The 15,967-nt window shown below is 43.6% G+C and overlaps 1 protein-coding gene across 6 annotated transcripts in view; it reads right to left on the bottom strand.

Annotated features, from left to right (window-relative positions):
* FAM13A (family with sequence similarity 13 member A) overlaps nucleotides 1–15,967 on the bottom strand; it is a 416,553-nt gene that overhangs the window by 132,131 nt on the left and 268,455 nt on the right. The window lies entirely within an intron of this gene.

Below are 15,967 nucleotides of genomic sequence, written 5' to 3'. Positions count from 1 at the left end.
TCATCCTATGCCCTCTCATTCCAGAGCTTCTTTTCAATTGAAAGAGACTTGACTCATGTGCATTTATACAGGATTCCAAAAACTTTACCATTCTCTGTTTAAAAGCGTTTCCATTAATTTGCTTACCACAGAAGTAAGACTTACTGGCCTGTAATTCTCTACTTCTTCCTTACTTCCACTTTTGTGTAGATGGAACACATCTGCCCTTCTCCAGTACTACTCCTGACTCTAGAGAAGCATTGAAAAGTCAGCGGGGATCCAAGATGGCTGCACGCTAAGTTGTCTGAGCTACATCTCCCTTTAAACTCCTTCAATTTAATTTTCTTTGCTTCTTTATTACCTGTATTTGGGCAATGCCGAAGAGGAGAGGACGAAGCGCTGCTGGAGCCTCGCAGAGCTCCAGGACGGCTGTCTTCGGCAATATTGAGAAGCTAATGAGGAGAATGCAGGGCATGCAGTTGCCATCGGGGAACTTCCCGCAGTAGACGTACAGTGGAGGCGAGACTGCAACGATCTTGAGCCCTGATGTTAGAGCACCTCCCCCAGTTCCCCGTGGGCGGAGGCACTTCCGGAGGTCAGAATTCCAGGAGGCTAAGGAGAACGAGAAGGGGACTGTGCTATCGGACTCTTTGCCGGTGCAAAGAAATCTGAACATGGAGACTGAGGAAAAAGCGGCAGGGGATGAACAAGACAAGCAGGTCGTTTGATGAGTCACGCTGCCAGAGGGTGAGCTAACTGAACTAGAGTCACATCTTTCCCAAATTGAGAATCCCTAGGAAGTAACACTGGATTCTCTATGGGATCTTGTAGCCAATTTGGCAAGATCTATAAACCCTCAGTTACAGCAGCTGGAAGGGAAACTTAATAGTCAAGAAATTGAGATTAAAAACTTAAAGACTGAAGTAGAGAATTCTAAAACTTCTGTATAGACTGTCCACCAAGAATTAAAAGCCTCCAAGCAAATCACTGAGACATTAATTAAGGACAATATTAATTTGAGAAGGAATGTGGAGGCATTGGAGTACTTTTCCTGAAATAATAATCTTAGACTGATTAATTTCCCTAGGGCTTCAATGGTAGCTCCTAGGGAAATGTTGAAACATTACATGTTGGAAGTATTGGAGGTTCCTGAGGAGTCAGTACCTTCATTCACACAGGTTTATTACCTTCCAAATATGGCACAAGACCGACAACAGCAACAGGAATTGGGACATGATTCAATTAACATATCAAATCTGTTAGAACTATCTGATAAAGAATTGGTGACCCCCAGCAACTTTACTTCTAACAGTAGCTCTCCCACCAGATAAAAACTGGTTGCTGAGACTTTTCTTTAAAAACAAACAAAAAGAATTCCTAGGCCTTAAAATACAGATGTTCCCAGATTTGGCTAGATACACAGAGAAATGAATTCTTACTAATAAAATCTGGTGTTACAGCCCTGGGGGCGACCTTTTACTTACATCATCCATGCAAATGTGTAATTTATTACCGATCTCATAAATTTGTCCTCTTTGAGCCGTCCCAACTGACAACGTTTCTCTCAACGTCACACTTGGAGAAAGATGAGATCCGAGTGCTTTGTTAAAGGAAAGGATGCCCTAGTCTCACCCAACTAGTTTATTGCCTGTGTAAATGTAATTTTCTTTAATACTCGCTTACTACCCATTTTGGATCATTTTTGAGGACTTGAGTCAAAATTTAAGCTTATATTTTATTTCTTTTTATAATGTAATTATTATTCTTTGTTGAATTTCCTTTCTGTACAAGTTATACTTCATTCATAATGAAACTCAATAAATATATAAGAAAAAAAAAAATGTCAGTGGAGCCACCTGAACTTCCCTAAGTTCCTTCAGCACATCTTGCCCCATTGCTTGTCTACCTTTAATTTAGCTAGTTCCTCATGAACACAACCCTCTGAAAATTGATCGGGGACTAATACTCCACCACCCCCATTCACGTTTGTCTTCTGCGGTCCTGCTCCTGGATCTTCAGCCGTGAACACAGAACAGAAATATTTGTTAAGCAATTCAGCCTTTTCTTTATCAGCTTCTACTTATTTCTCCCCTTCACTTTTGAGTCTCACAATGCTACCTTTGTACTTCTTCCTATCACTGATATATCTAAAAAATGTTTGTCTCTGTTTTTACCGTGCCAGCTATTTTTTCTTCCATGTGTAACTTTACTTTCCTGACTTCTTGACCAGCTTCTTAACTTTTCCAGATATTTTTGCCTATCTTCCTCTTTCAGTGATCTTTTGTAATTTATGAAAGCTAACCTCTTATTCCTTACCTTCTCAGCTACTACTTTTTAAAACCAAAGTGGCCTTCTTTTCCTCTTACTTCTACTTATTTGCCTCACAAAAAGAGTTGTCACCCTTACAATAACTCCTTTCAGTTTTGCCCACTGCATTTCTACTCCTTCCAGACGTTCTCATCCAGACAATTCCTTGACATAATCCCACATCTGAACAAAGTTAGTTTTTTTTAAAAGTCTAGATCCTTTACTTTTGAGTGAGCCCTCTCTATACTTGTCTTAATACTAAACCGTACCATGTAGTGATCACAGGATGCCAGATGATTACCCACTGTAACATCAGAAATACTTTCCCCATTTGTAAGCACTAAGTAGAGTATGACTCCATTCTGTGTGGGTTCTATTACCAACTGCTGGAACAATTCTCCTTGTAGAAAATCCAGGATCTCCCTACTTTTAGAAGACCCTGCAATAGGGATACTTCAATCAGCTTCCAGCATGTTAAAATCACCTATTAGTAAAACTTCCCTTTTTTTAGATATATTCTGAAAAAGGGGACGTTGGAAGGAAGCAAACACTATTTTTTCACCATTATGAATTACAGCATCAAGGAAGACGTAGCAAAGCTTGAAGAACGGTATGAAATTTGGCAGCTAAAATGTAATGCCAAGAAATGCAAGGTCATGCATTTGGGCTGCAAAAACCCGAAGGAATGGTTCAGTTTAGGGGGTGAAGAACTTTTGTGCACGACAGAAGAGTGGAACTTGGGTGCGATTGAATGTCATGATCTTAAGGTGGCCAAACAGGTTGAAAAGCTGATGGCAAAAGTTAGAAGGATGCTAGGGTGCATAGGAAGAGGTATAGCCAGTAGGAAAAGGAAGTATTGATGCCCCTGTATTCGACGCTGGTGAGACCTTATTTAGAATACTGTGTACAATTCTGGAGACTGCACCTTCAACAAGATATAAAAAAAGATGGAGTGGGTCCAGAAGAAGGCTACTAAAATGGTGCATGGCCGTCATCATAAGGCCTATGGGGACAGCCTTAAAGATCTCAATATGTATACTTTAGAGGAAAGGTGGGAGAGGGGAGGCACGTGGGATCTCTCAGAGAGAGAAAGAGATAAATGGTTACTGCAGATGGGCAGACTAGATGGGCCATTTGGCCTTTATCTGCATTCATGTTTCTATCTGACTAAGGTCACAATTAACCAGGCAGGCTGCACTGTATGCTTCAGTGAATCAATGGGTAGGATATTAAACTGAATACATTTCACAGGTCCACAGGCGCTTCTTATCTAGTCTTGTATTCTGTATTTACTGAGAAGGATGTCGACATATTTCCATAATCCTTCACCTTCTAGTGCCTCGGTCCTCACTCCCAGTCCTCAAGGGGAAGGATTTTCAGGTGGTTCGATGGTTGTTAATAGGCCAGCTTGGAGAAGCAGTAATGCAAATCTGTGTCATGCTTACTCATTAGGGTTTTCGGGAGAAGCTGGCCCATTGATGGCCCTCGAGGACTACCTCTAATGTTATGGTCCAGACCTCTAAAGTAGGTCATGGAATACTTGCAAGAGAATAACAAGGTGACTAATGAAACATAGGGCGGTCACAACAAGGCTGCAGGATGCAATGTTTTTCTAAACCTACAAGATCAACAAAACAAATTATATAAGCAGACGACATCTACTACCTATCTCCACTACATTTTAAGAGCTACACTCCCTTTATCAAAACAAAAACATAAGTATTTTCTCATCTACTTGACCTAATGAATTGTAACTCCTAAAAGCTGCTCAAAAACATATATACACGTATACATATATATATATATATATACACTTTTTTAATTGACCCTTATTCTGATGCACTGAAGTAAACTAACATGGCAACTATACTATTACTGTATATTCCAAACATGTTAATAGCTATCTGTAGGTGTGAGATTATTTCAAAAGCTTATTTTCACTGCATCAATCACAATATCTTTTTGAAGTTATTTTATGATGAGAAGCAAATTTAAACTGGGTTCTGTGTCCGAAAAGGTTGAAAAGCAATAGTCTATTGTTTTTTACTTACACCTTTCACAGACGATGATGAGGTAGAGTGGCGCTTGTGGGCTGTAGGGGGCGCTAATGGAATGGATAGTGTGCAGGACATGGTGCAGTATAATGTGGATTTTTTCTACAAAAATGCCGGCTTTTGTATGGTTCTGGGTAACTCTAGTTAGATACAAGCATATGTGTTAGTTAAGGCCACGCCCACTAGAAGTGTACAAAAAAGTTGGTGAATAAAAATCTGAATATGAATGTAGCCAAGGCTAGGAAAACACACTACAGATTAATATTAAGGAAAAGCATAATAATATTATTTTTATGTATTTTGCTGTTAAGCCAGACCATAGAGGAAATCAGGTAATGCGTAACATACTTCTAGAGGGATTAAGAACTCCATCTTGAGTTAGTGACTCCATTTTGTGTCAGTGACTTTCTGTCTCCGTCTGTTCTTTGTTCTTTCTGCGTTTCCCACCTTGAGCCTCGTGGCTCTAATTAATACCAGACCTCTCAGTCTGGCTTGTGGAAGATATATGGTTTCATATTTTTGAATACAGATAGGAGTTATATGTATCTTATGAATGCAATATGTGTGTTGGTATGTGTGTGTGGGATCCCACGAGTGATTATGTGTGTGATAAGTGGTATGAATGATATGTGAGAAAATTATTTGTATTTAATTTCAAATGTTTTATATAAGATATAAGAAACTAAAAGGGTACCTAAGAGGCAACATCTGGAAATAGTTAGAGCCAGAAACACTGTATCAGTCTTTGAGAGACTCAGAGCAGGAAGGGTCAGCTGGTTTGACCTCCAGCATAGGAGGGAGGGGGGGAGTAGGCCTCCCCCTTCTGGTGCTGACAGGGACACAAATTTATCAGCAGATGCTGAAGAGAAATGCAGGCTGACTTTAACAAACAAGCTGTTTTGGATTTAAAGTGTTCTTTGAGCATGTTATAATATTTTATGCATATTCAGAAAGTAATGTAAACAAATATGATTTGTGAAAAAGAAGTTCTTTGTTTAAACCTAAGGACAGCCTCCGTCGGCCGATTGGCTGACAAGTAATGATGTCATGCTGGTCTGAAGGTGAACAACAATTAAGGGATGGGGTTTCTTTGTCAGAAATGCCAGCGTTTGGCGCTTGTAACCGATGACGCAATAATCTTTTGACAAATGTTATGGAAATAAATAAAATTAATACATTTTTAAAAATACCTTTTGCGTCATGTGCCATCATTCATGTTCACTTTACCCACCTATGAGCAAACCTGGCTGCTCAACGACTATCTCATATTTAGTTGACCCTTTTAAACTGTCTCCCACCAAATCAGTATGCAGACCTTCAACGTTACATTCGCATAGAAAACATAGAAAAATGAAGGAAGATAAAGATCATATGGCCTATCTTCTACTACTACTATTATTTCTATAGCACTATCAGAAGTATGTAGCGCTGTACAGAATCACAACAAAGACAGTCCCAGCTTGAAAGAGCTTACAATCTAAACAGACAAGACAGACAAACAAGATGTCATGGATACAATTAAGGGGAACGGTTAATCTGCTGGCTGGGTTGTTAGGCAGTGGGGAGTAGGGTTGTGGATTGAAGGCTATATCAAAAAGGTGAGCTTTCAGTCTACTTTTAAACAAGGTAAGAGAAGTGGCTTGGTGGACAAACTCGGGTAATTTATTCCAGGCATAGGGGGCAGCTAGATAAAAGGAACAAAGTTTGGAATTGGCAGTGGAGGAGAAGGGTTCAGCTAAGAGCAGTTTATCTGAGAATTTGAGTTCTCTGTGATTTTTATAAGAAGAGAGGAGAAATATTGAGGGGCAGTAGAATTAACACACTTGTAGCTCAGCAATAGGAGCTTGAACTATAACTGAAGGCAGATAGGGAGCCAGTGAAGTGATTTAAAGAGAGGGGTGACATGAGTATAGCAAGGTTGGTAGAAGATGAGTTTTGCCTAACCATTCAATTAATGAGGTTACTTTTTCGGGATTGACAGCACTGTAGACACCAACTATTTTTTCAAGATTGCACAGTTGATAGTTTTATCTGCTTATGTGTGGCAGCATTGCTGGAGCATTTGTAAACTTATGCTACCTATATATCTATTTATTGCACGGAAACCGCAGATTCCAGGCAGTATATACCGTATTTTTTGCGAGAACTGATGGCAGCCATTCAGGAAGTGGTGCGCATCCACACGCTTGTGCACCGCTGGCCCCGACATACCGGTAATCAGCAGGCAGTCATCTAGCGAAGCACCAGCAACCACCACAATTAGGAAGTGTCGTGGGCCCGGGCATTAGCGCACTTGTGCGCCACTGGCCCCAACATAATAAGCAGGCAGCCATCCGCTGACCACAATTTAAAGGTATCGACGGGGGTGTGTATGTGTATATTTGCTTCATAAGACGCACCCTTATTTCCACCCACTTTTGGGGGGGAAAAAGTGCGTCTTATGGTGAAAACCCCCCAGTAAATTCTTAAATAAATAGATATGTATAACTTTGGAAGAAAGGTGGGAGAGAGTTGATATGATAAAAACATTTAAATATTAACATGAAAATGCACAGGAAGCGAATCTCTTTCAACTGAAAAGAAGCTCTGGAATGAGGGGATACAGCATGAAGGTGAAGGCAATTGTAACCCGAGGAAATACTTCTTCAGGGAAAGGGTGGTGAATTTGTAGAATGGCCTCCCAGTGAAGGTGGTACAGATGAAGACTATCTGAATTCAAGAAAGCTTGGGATAAGTACACAGGATCTCTATGGGAGAGGAGGGGATAGTAGGAATAGAAATCCCTAATGTAATGTAATGTAATGTAATAGTAGATTGTATGGATGGGCGGCCTTGATATTGTGTATCATTTAGTTTTATCTGCCTTAATCTTTCACTATTGCAGTGTTTTATTCCAGTGGATATTTATGGTTCTAACCTACAGAAGGAGATTTTGCTCCATTCCTTTAGCACTGTTTTTAAAGCAGTTAAAATTAAACAAATAAATACCTAGCCAATTAGCAACTACAACCCCCTCCTGCCTTCTTGTGAGCAGCAGAACTGACTGCTAATGACTTGTGGGCACCTTATTACCACCAAAATTACCAAATTACTCTTGCAGAGACTAAAAATCTTTAAGGCAGTTGGCCTACTGCCGGGGAGGTACATATTAACTATAGTAGCAGATCTGGGACTGAACCCAACAACAAGGGAACAGGAGTATACAAAGAAGGGTAAAAGCTATGGACGATGTCTGGGTCTATGTTTTTGCAACAGGAAAAGAAAAATTGAGCAGACTAGATGGCTCCTCACGAGTAAATCACAATCTCTGTTTCTATGTGTGATCAATCTTGGGGATTAACACTATTATTACTGTAAGTAAAAACCCAAATGCTCTGGAGCAAGAGAGTACTTGCTGGAATGAGATAGAGTCCAGGTTAGTGGCAAACCACCAGAAACAAAAAAGAAAGAGCAAACCACAAGCTTTTTACATTTTAACCTAGCAAACAAGGCCTCCTGATGTTCCTTCACATGAAAATGAAAACAGAAGAGGAAACACATACTCTCCGTGACCCAGGAGTATAAACAAGACCACCTTGTGTAAATCAGTAATGGAGGCAGTGAAATAGAAGCAAGGGAAGATAAAAGGAACTGATTTTTAAAAATACAATGCGACAAAGAAATCAACCCTACAGAAAGGAATTTCTGACTGAACAACACAGCTGTGAATGGAAGAGAGAGAGAGAAAGAATAGAATGGGCAAGCTACTGGTACTCTTCTTTCTCAGACTCCCAAAGATAAAGAGCCACAGTAATAATTGCTAGCTTGAAGCAGATAAAAAATATTGTTTCTTAAGAAGAAACATGCCTTGATCTTTCAATTATTCTCACTTTGTTTCAGAACAGCATTACAACCCATGGTGAAACAGAGATTAAGACACATGAAGACTATTACTATCTATAACAGGCCCAGATTCTCAAAACTTTTAACGTGGTTGCTAAACTGGTTTCCAGACGGTTTAGCCTGCATGCATTTTAGTGGCAGATTATCAAAACGGCTTATAAGAACATATCTTCGTGTTTAGAGTCTCTGACACTGCCAAGCAAATGGGCTCTTCAACATTGAAATGAACACTAGTAGATTCTTAAGAATTGCAGAGCTATTCTTCAAGAGCAGCGTCCGCTTTTGGCTACAAAAATCAGCGACTGGTCCGGTACAGTGACAGCACTGTTAAAAGTGCATCTTGTGGCATGTGTTTTGATTGTGGCTAATGAAAAAAATTAAATGTAGAATCAAACTTGTCTATTTTATTTTTTAGTGGGAATAGTAAAGCACCCACCTTGAGCGCTTGTATTATAGCCCCCTTTGGCAGCGGGAGAGATGCACAGTTTCTCCCGCCACCGTGCAACCTCACCCCCATGCCTCAGATGGCCCCCGCCCTCTCCCCCTTACCTTATTTTCATATGGTTGGCCAGAGGGATGCCTACTCAAAATGGTGGGCCTTTCCCTCCCTGGTGCATCCTGGGATGTACCAGAGAGGGGCCCGAGGCTCTGATTGGCCCAGGTTGTTTAAGGCCCCTCCTATGGGAGGGACCTTATATGTCTGGGCCAATCAGAGCCTTAGGCCTCTCCCCAGATGCATCTCAGGATGCACTGGGGAGGGGAAGGCCTGCCATTTTGAAGAGGCAGGTCAGCTGGCCGGAGGGAGTAGGCATCTTTCTGGCCAGCCATCTGAAAATAAGGTAAGGGGGAGAGGGCGGGGGTCGTCAGAGGCACGGGGTTGAATGGTGGCAGGAGTGCGTAGGGTAACTCCCCTGCTGCTGAAGGGAGTTGGGGGGTGTTGGTTGGCGGCAGAAGAGATTGGGCATCTCTCCTGCTGCCACGGGGGGGAAGAGGGAGGCAGTGTCAGTTGGGCATCTCTCTCTCGCTGCCCAGGGGAGTTGGGGAAGGATGTTGGTTGGTGGGGAGAGACATTAGGTATCTCTCCCGCTGTTGTGGTTTTGTTTTGCTTTTTTTTACTTTTTTGTTTATACTGCGCATGTGCCCATCACTGTAACCAGCAAAGGGCACATGTAAAGCTACTCTCCGCCAATCTCATTTGCATGAGCATTTTTTTGGAGAATGACTCGGTTTTTTAAAATCGCTACTATTACGGCTGCGATAGCAGCCGGTCAGTTTTTTACGTAGTTTTTTGAAAATCTAGTCCTCAGTCTCTTCCTTGCTGCAGGGAACTCAAACACCACAATACCCAAACATAGTGTCATGAGTTTTTCTGAGTGGTCGCAGTTAAGCTGTGCAGTGAGTGCTCTGCTACTCAGTCTCACACTGTGCTTAACAGCCTTCACTCCAGCCTCCTTCAGAATACTTTAGTTGCATTTACTCAAAATGACAGAATTGAAACTCATATGTCATGAACCAATAAGGAGATGGAATGACGTTGCTTCAGGTCTGTCACTGCTTTAAATGTGGACTTCAAGAGACGGCAGTTTCTCCACTAGTTAATTATCCAGAAGAGAGACATTAATGATAGGAGCAGGTCAGAAGATGTATTTATCAAGGTCTGGAAAAAATGCTAACCTACTGTTATACAGGGCAGCAGGGGGAAAAAAACCTCAGCAACCCAAGCTCATTGTTTACAACTGAATGTGGGAAGAACTGGGCTAATAAAGTTGCTCAGTGAAGAAAAACACAGCACCACTGCTTTTTCTTCTCCCCTTGAAAGACATGGGCAGTGCCAAAAATTCACCATGGTCTTCAATGTTGGGAGAAGAGATTTCCTGCCTCTCCTTCTTTTTAAAACACCCTATCACAAGGGCTCATAGCTGTTTCTCCCTGCTGGATTTGCCCTGGAGCCTAAAGTCTTGTGCAAGTTGGCAGCAGGCGAGGCTATTTTGCTGGAGGTAAGCAAGCAAGCCACCAGGGACTCTGCTCCAGAATTCTGCTATTTGTTAGGTCAGTAAAGTTGGTGAGGTGATCTACACAGGAGCCAAACTATCCTGGGGATAAACACCCTGTCTCTAGGAGCTCCATAACATAAAAACTTTAATATTTAGGAAAGCGCTGGATTTTGCATGTTGACATATGAAGCACCGTAAAGCTAACACAATATTTAATGAAAACATTTGTCAGCAGGTTGTCATTTCAACAATGTTACGCCTGGAAGGTTTACAAATACCCTAGGGCTGCTCTGCAGATATTTTTTTCTAAACTTGGTTGTCCTGCTTCATTATTTGCGAATCTACCATAATGTTGTAGCTTTTCGGTTACCCAGCCTTTTCTAATCTCTGCCTCTCCATGTATGTCCTGCATCTTCAAGATCTCCTCTGTGTTGTTGTTTTTAAAGTTTCAGTATAATAAAATCATCTCCTTCTCACATTAATTTCTTGCTCTGTGTTACTACTACCACTTAGCACATCTATAGTGTTATTAGACATACGCAGGCTGTACATCAAAACATAGAGACAGTCCCTGCTCAAAAGAGCTTACAGTCTACTCAAAGACAAAAAAGTGCATCAATACACAGTGCTCAGGTGGGGGAATTACAGAGGGAATGATACGAATTGGTGCTTAGCAGGTGGGTTGTTGGAATTTAGAATTGAAAGCAACTTTAAAGAAGACAGGCCCTGAGCTGCCAGTTTGGGGGGTTGCTGGAGCAGGAGAGGCACTGGCGAGGAGAAGAGGCACCGGTGCAGGCTGACTGCCACAAGAGGTACGTCCTATAAAAAGTCAGCCAGCAACGGCGCCTCTCCTCCTCGCCACAGCACACAGTTTGCAATACATTGGCGTTTACCTGAACAAACAAGGCCTATCCTCTTATAGCTATGCTGATGACATCACCATCCTCATTCCTTTCGACCAACCAATGCTCTTAATGTCAAACACACTACACAGAACTCTAGCTACAGTTACGACTTGGATGGAAGACCACAAACTGAAACTCAACCCAGACAAAACTAAATTCATCCTCCTAGAAAATAACAAAATCCCAACCATAACCAACTTAGAAATCAACTCTATCAACTACCCTTTGCAAACCACCCTAAAACTTCTAGGTATGACTTTTGACAGAGGCTGCACCATGCAACCACAAATTAACAAAACAATACAGAAATCTTTCGCAGTTATGAGAAACCTTAGACAAGTCCGAAAATTCTTTGAAAAAACACAATTTCAGCTCCTAGTACAATCTCTAATCCTAAGTATCCTAGACTATTGCAACATCCTCTACCTCCCCTGCCCTGCAATAGTGATTAAACAACTACAGACAATTCAGAATACAGCTCGGAGACTCGTCTATTCATTGAAAAAACATGATCACATTACGGAGGCATTCATCAATTCTCATTGGCTTCCAATCCAGGAAAGAATACAATTTAAATTCTACTGTATACTATTTAAAACTATAAATGGAGACAGCCCAATCTACCTAAACGACCGCCTCATCCAAACCACTTCTACCAGGCATAGAAAAACACACACCCCAATCAAAGAAGTAAAACGGAAAAAACTATACAACGGACTACTGGCCACTCAGGCAGTGAAGATAGACAACCAAGTCTCCAACCTATTGACAACAACCCCAGACTACAAGATGTTCAGAAAGGAAATAAAAACTATACTCTTCAAGAAATCCCTTAATAAAGCTTAATACCATGATAAAGCTTACCCCCCCCCCTCTTACCATCCCCTCCCTAACCCCAGATCCTACTTTTCCCTCTCTTGGAAACCTTCTCTGATCTAACATTGTAACCCTTCTTCCATAACTCTTTTTGTAATCCGCTTTGAACCGAAAGGTAATGGCGGAATAGAAATATGTAATGTAATTGACCTAACCACTGCCAACCCTGGAAGTAAAAGGCAGGAACCAAATGGGAATTGCCTGAATTTTTTTTTCACATATAGTTGGACAGAAACAAAAAGGTAGGCAGACCGTTGGCAAGCCAGTATCAAAGGGAAAAAAAAAACAAATCCAGAGGTAGTTCTGCAGGACAAGGAAGAAATGTATTTCTAAATATTTTGATTAGTTCCTTGAGTAATTGATGATGATTCTTATTTAACTGTAAACCGCTCCAAAGCCTTCGCAAAGAGCCAATAGCAAAACTTGTAATTAAAAAAAGCTTGCATGAAATGCCAAAAAACCCTATGTAGGAAGAGTCTGAAGAAGGTTAAATATTTTCAGTCAGTGCTTCCGGGTCACCGAAACAGATACTATGTATTTTCTCTTGGTGGAGAAAAAGAAACCGGGTGAAACCGCAGGATTGTGGCAGCACAAAAACGGCAGTGCATGCAGTAAATACCATAAGGCCTTTTCAGAAAGCTTAGTGATCTCATATGACCCCTGTGGGACTCAGTGACCTTGTTTGTTGCCAAAGTAATTACACTGCAATAATTAACAAGTGGAACTATTCTAATCTTGCTTTTGAATTATATTTTTATCTTCTGCTTGGGCTGTAGGTTTCTAGTGTTCTAGGAGGAGAGAAGTGGCCTAGTGATTAGAGCTGATGTTGCGAGTTCAATCCCAGCCTGCTCTCTGCGACTCTGGGCAAGTCCCTTAACCCTCACTGCCCCAGCACAAGGAACGGCAAGTCTAATGCAAGGCAGAGACCTTGAAAAAAAAGCAAAACACACACACTAAAAACTTTTTTTTTTAGGTATATTAAAAGCCAGAAGCTGGGAAGAGAATCAGTTGGCCCGCTAGACAACCAAGGGATAAATGTTATAATGCCCTTGTACTAGTACAGCTGCACCTCGAATACTGTGTGCAATATAGCAGAATTAGAGAATTAAAATCATCCACAATGGTAAAAAATACGATCACGTAACACCTTTTTTAATAGACTCAGATTGGCTTCCTATTAACCAACGAATAACCTACAAAATATTACTTCTAACATTTAAAACATTATCCAATAATGAACCACAATTCATAGACCGATTTCTAATTCCATATACCGTATTTTCACGCATATAACGCGCGCGTTATACGCGTTTTTACCTACCGCGCATACCCCTCGCGCGTTATATGCGTGAGCGCGGTATACCAAAGTTTTAAAACATAGTTCCCACCCCGCCCGACGCCCGATTCACCCCCCCAGCAGGACCGCTCGCACCCCCACCCCGAACGACCGCTCGCACGCGCTCCCATCCGCACCCGCATCCACGATCGGAGCAAGAGGGAGCCCAAGCCCTCTTGCCCGGCCGACTCCCCGACGTCCGATACATCCCCCCCCCCGGCAGGACCACTCGCACCCCCACCCCGAACGACCGCTCGCACGCGCTCCCACCCACACCCGCATCCACGATCGGAGCAAGAGGGAGCCCAAGCCCTCTTGCCCGGCCGACTCCCCGACGTCCGATACATCCCCCCCCCCCCGGCAGGACCACTCGCACCCCCACCCCGAACGACCGCCGACTTCCCGACAATATCGGGCCAGAAGGGAGCCCAAACCCTCCTGGCCACGGCGACCCCCTAACCCCACACCGCACTACATTACGGGCAGGAGGGATCCCAGGCCCTCCTGCCCTCGACGCAAACCCCCCTCCCCCCCAAGAACCTCCGACCGCCTCCCAGCCGACCCGCGATCCCCCTGGCGACCCCCACGACCCCCCCACCCCCCTTCCCCGTACCTTTGGTAGTTGGGCCAGAAGGGAGCCCAAACCCTCCTGGCCACGGCGACCCCCTAACCCCACCCCGCACTACATTACGGGCAGGAGGGATCCCAGGCCCTCCTGCCCTCGACGCACCCCCCCCTCCCCCCCAAGAACCTCCGACCGCCCCCCAGCCGACCCGCGTTCCCCCTGGCGACCCCCACGACCCCCCCACCCCCCTTCCCCGTACCTTTAGTAGTTGGCCGGACAGACGGGAGCCAAACCCGCCTGTCCGGCAGGCAGCCAACGAAGGAATGAGGCCGGATTGGCCCATCCATCCTAAAGCTCCGCCTACTGGTGGGGCCTAAGGCGCGTGGGCCAATCAGAATAGGCCCTGGAGCCTTAGGTCCCACCTGGGGGCGCGGCCTGAGGCACATGGGCCCAACCCGACCATGTGCCTCAGGCCGCGCCCCCAGGTGGGACCTAAGGCTCCAGGGCCTATTCTGATTGGCCCACGCGCCTTAGGCCCCACCAGTAGGCGGAGCTTTAGGATGGATGGGCCAATCCGGCCTCATTCCTTCGTTGGCTGCCTGCCGGACAGGCGGGTTTGGCTCCCGTCTGTCCGGCCAACTACTAAAGGTACGGGGAAGGGGGGTGGGGGGGTCGTGGGGGTCGCCAGGGGGATCGCGGGTCGGCTGGGGGGCGGTCGGAGGTTCTTGGGGGGGAGGGGGGTTTGCGTCGAGGGCAGGAGGGCCTGGGATCCCTCCTGCCCGTAATGTAGTGCGGGGTGGGGTTAGGGGGTCGCCGTGGCCAGGAGGATTTGGGCTCCCTCCTGGCCCGATATTGTTGGGGAGTCGGCGGTCCTTCGGGGGGGGGGAGGGATGTATCGGACGTCGGGGGGGGGGCATCAGGCTTTCAGGATGGGGACAGACCTTCAAGGGGGGACAGTGCACGGAAGTCAGGGGGGGTGAACGGAGAGTCGGGACAGCGCACGGAAAGTCAGGGCGGGCGAAAGGAGCGTCGGGCAGCATGCGCGGTATACCCGTGAGCGCGGTATATCAAAGTTTTTGTGCAAATCATCGTGATTTCTGCGCGCTATATCCGTGTGCGCGTTTTATACGGGTGCGTGTTATTTGCGTGAAAATACGGTAACTCGACTCTCTCCCTACGATCCACAACACAAGGGCTGCTTATGGTTCCTTCTTTGAAGATCATCGGAACCAGACGTCATGACATATTTTCAGTTATGGCCCCTCTTACCTGGAATACTCTCCCCTTATATATTAGAGAAGTTAAAGATCTGAATTTATTTAAAACCAACCTAAAAACACTCCTTTTCAAAGCTTCTTTTAATGTTTAAAACATATTCTTTTTTTAAACCAGTTTAATTTGATCCTAAAATATTTCATTTTAAAGTTTCTTTTACTTTTTAAAACAATTCTTTAAACCCCAATCCTAATGTTTACTCCTCTACTTGGTTTCCGCTTTCTTTTCTCCTGAGAAACAGCAATTTTGTAACTTTTACCCACCTTTGTTCCTTCCTCATGTACCGCACTTCGTCTGTATTGTCTGTTAGTGATTTCTTACCCCCTTCTTAAGGTTGTATATATAACATATTTTTAATTGTTACTTGCTTAGTATGTAATAAGCGATTTATCAAATTTAATAAAACTTGAAACTTGAAAGGTACAGTAAAGGGCGACAAAAATAATAAAGGGGATGGGACAACCTCCTTATTAGGAAAGGCTAAAGCGGTTAGGGCTCTTCAGCTTGGAGAAGAGACAGCTCAGGGGTGATATGATAGAGGTCTATAAAATACTGAGTGGAGTGGAAAGGGTAGATGTGAATTATTTGTTTACTCTTTCCAAAAATATTAGGACTAGGGAGCTTGCGATGAAGCTACTAAGTAGCAGATTTAAAACAGACCGGAGAAAATACTTCTTCGCAGGTGTAATTAAACTCTGGAATTTGTTGCTGGAAAATTATAGTGAAATCAGTTAGCTTAGCGGGGTTTAACAAAAGATTTGGATAATTTCCTAAAAGAGAAGTCCCTAGTCCAT

This window comes from Geotrypetes seraphini, chromosome 1, assembly GCF_902459505.1.
Source record: "Geotrypetes seraphini chromosome 1, aGeoSer1.1, whole genome shotgun sequence".
In the NCBI taxonomy this organism is placed as follows: Eukaryota; Metazoa; Chordata; class Amphibia; order Gymnophiona; family Dermophiidae; genus Geotrypetes; species Geotrypetes seraphini.
This window is presented reverse-complemented; position numbering and strand designations above follow the sequence as displayed.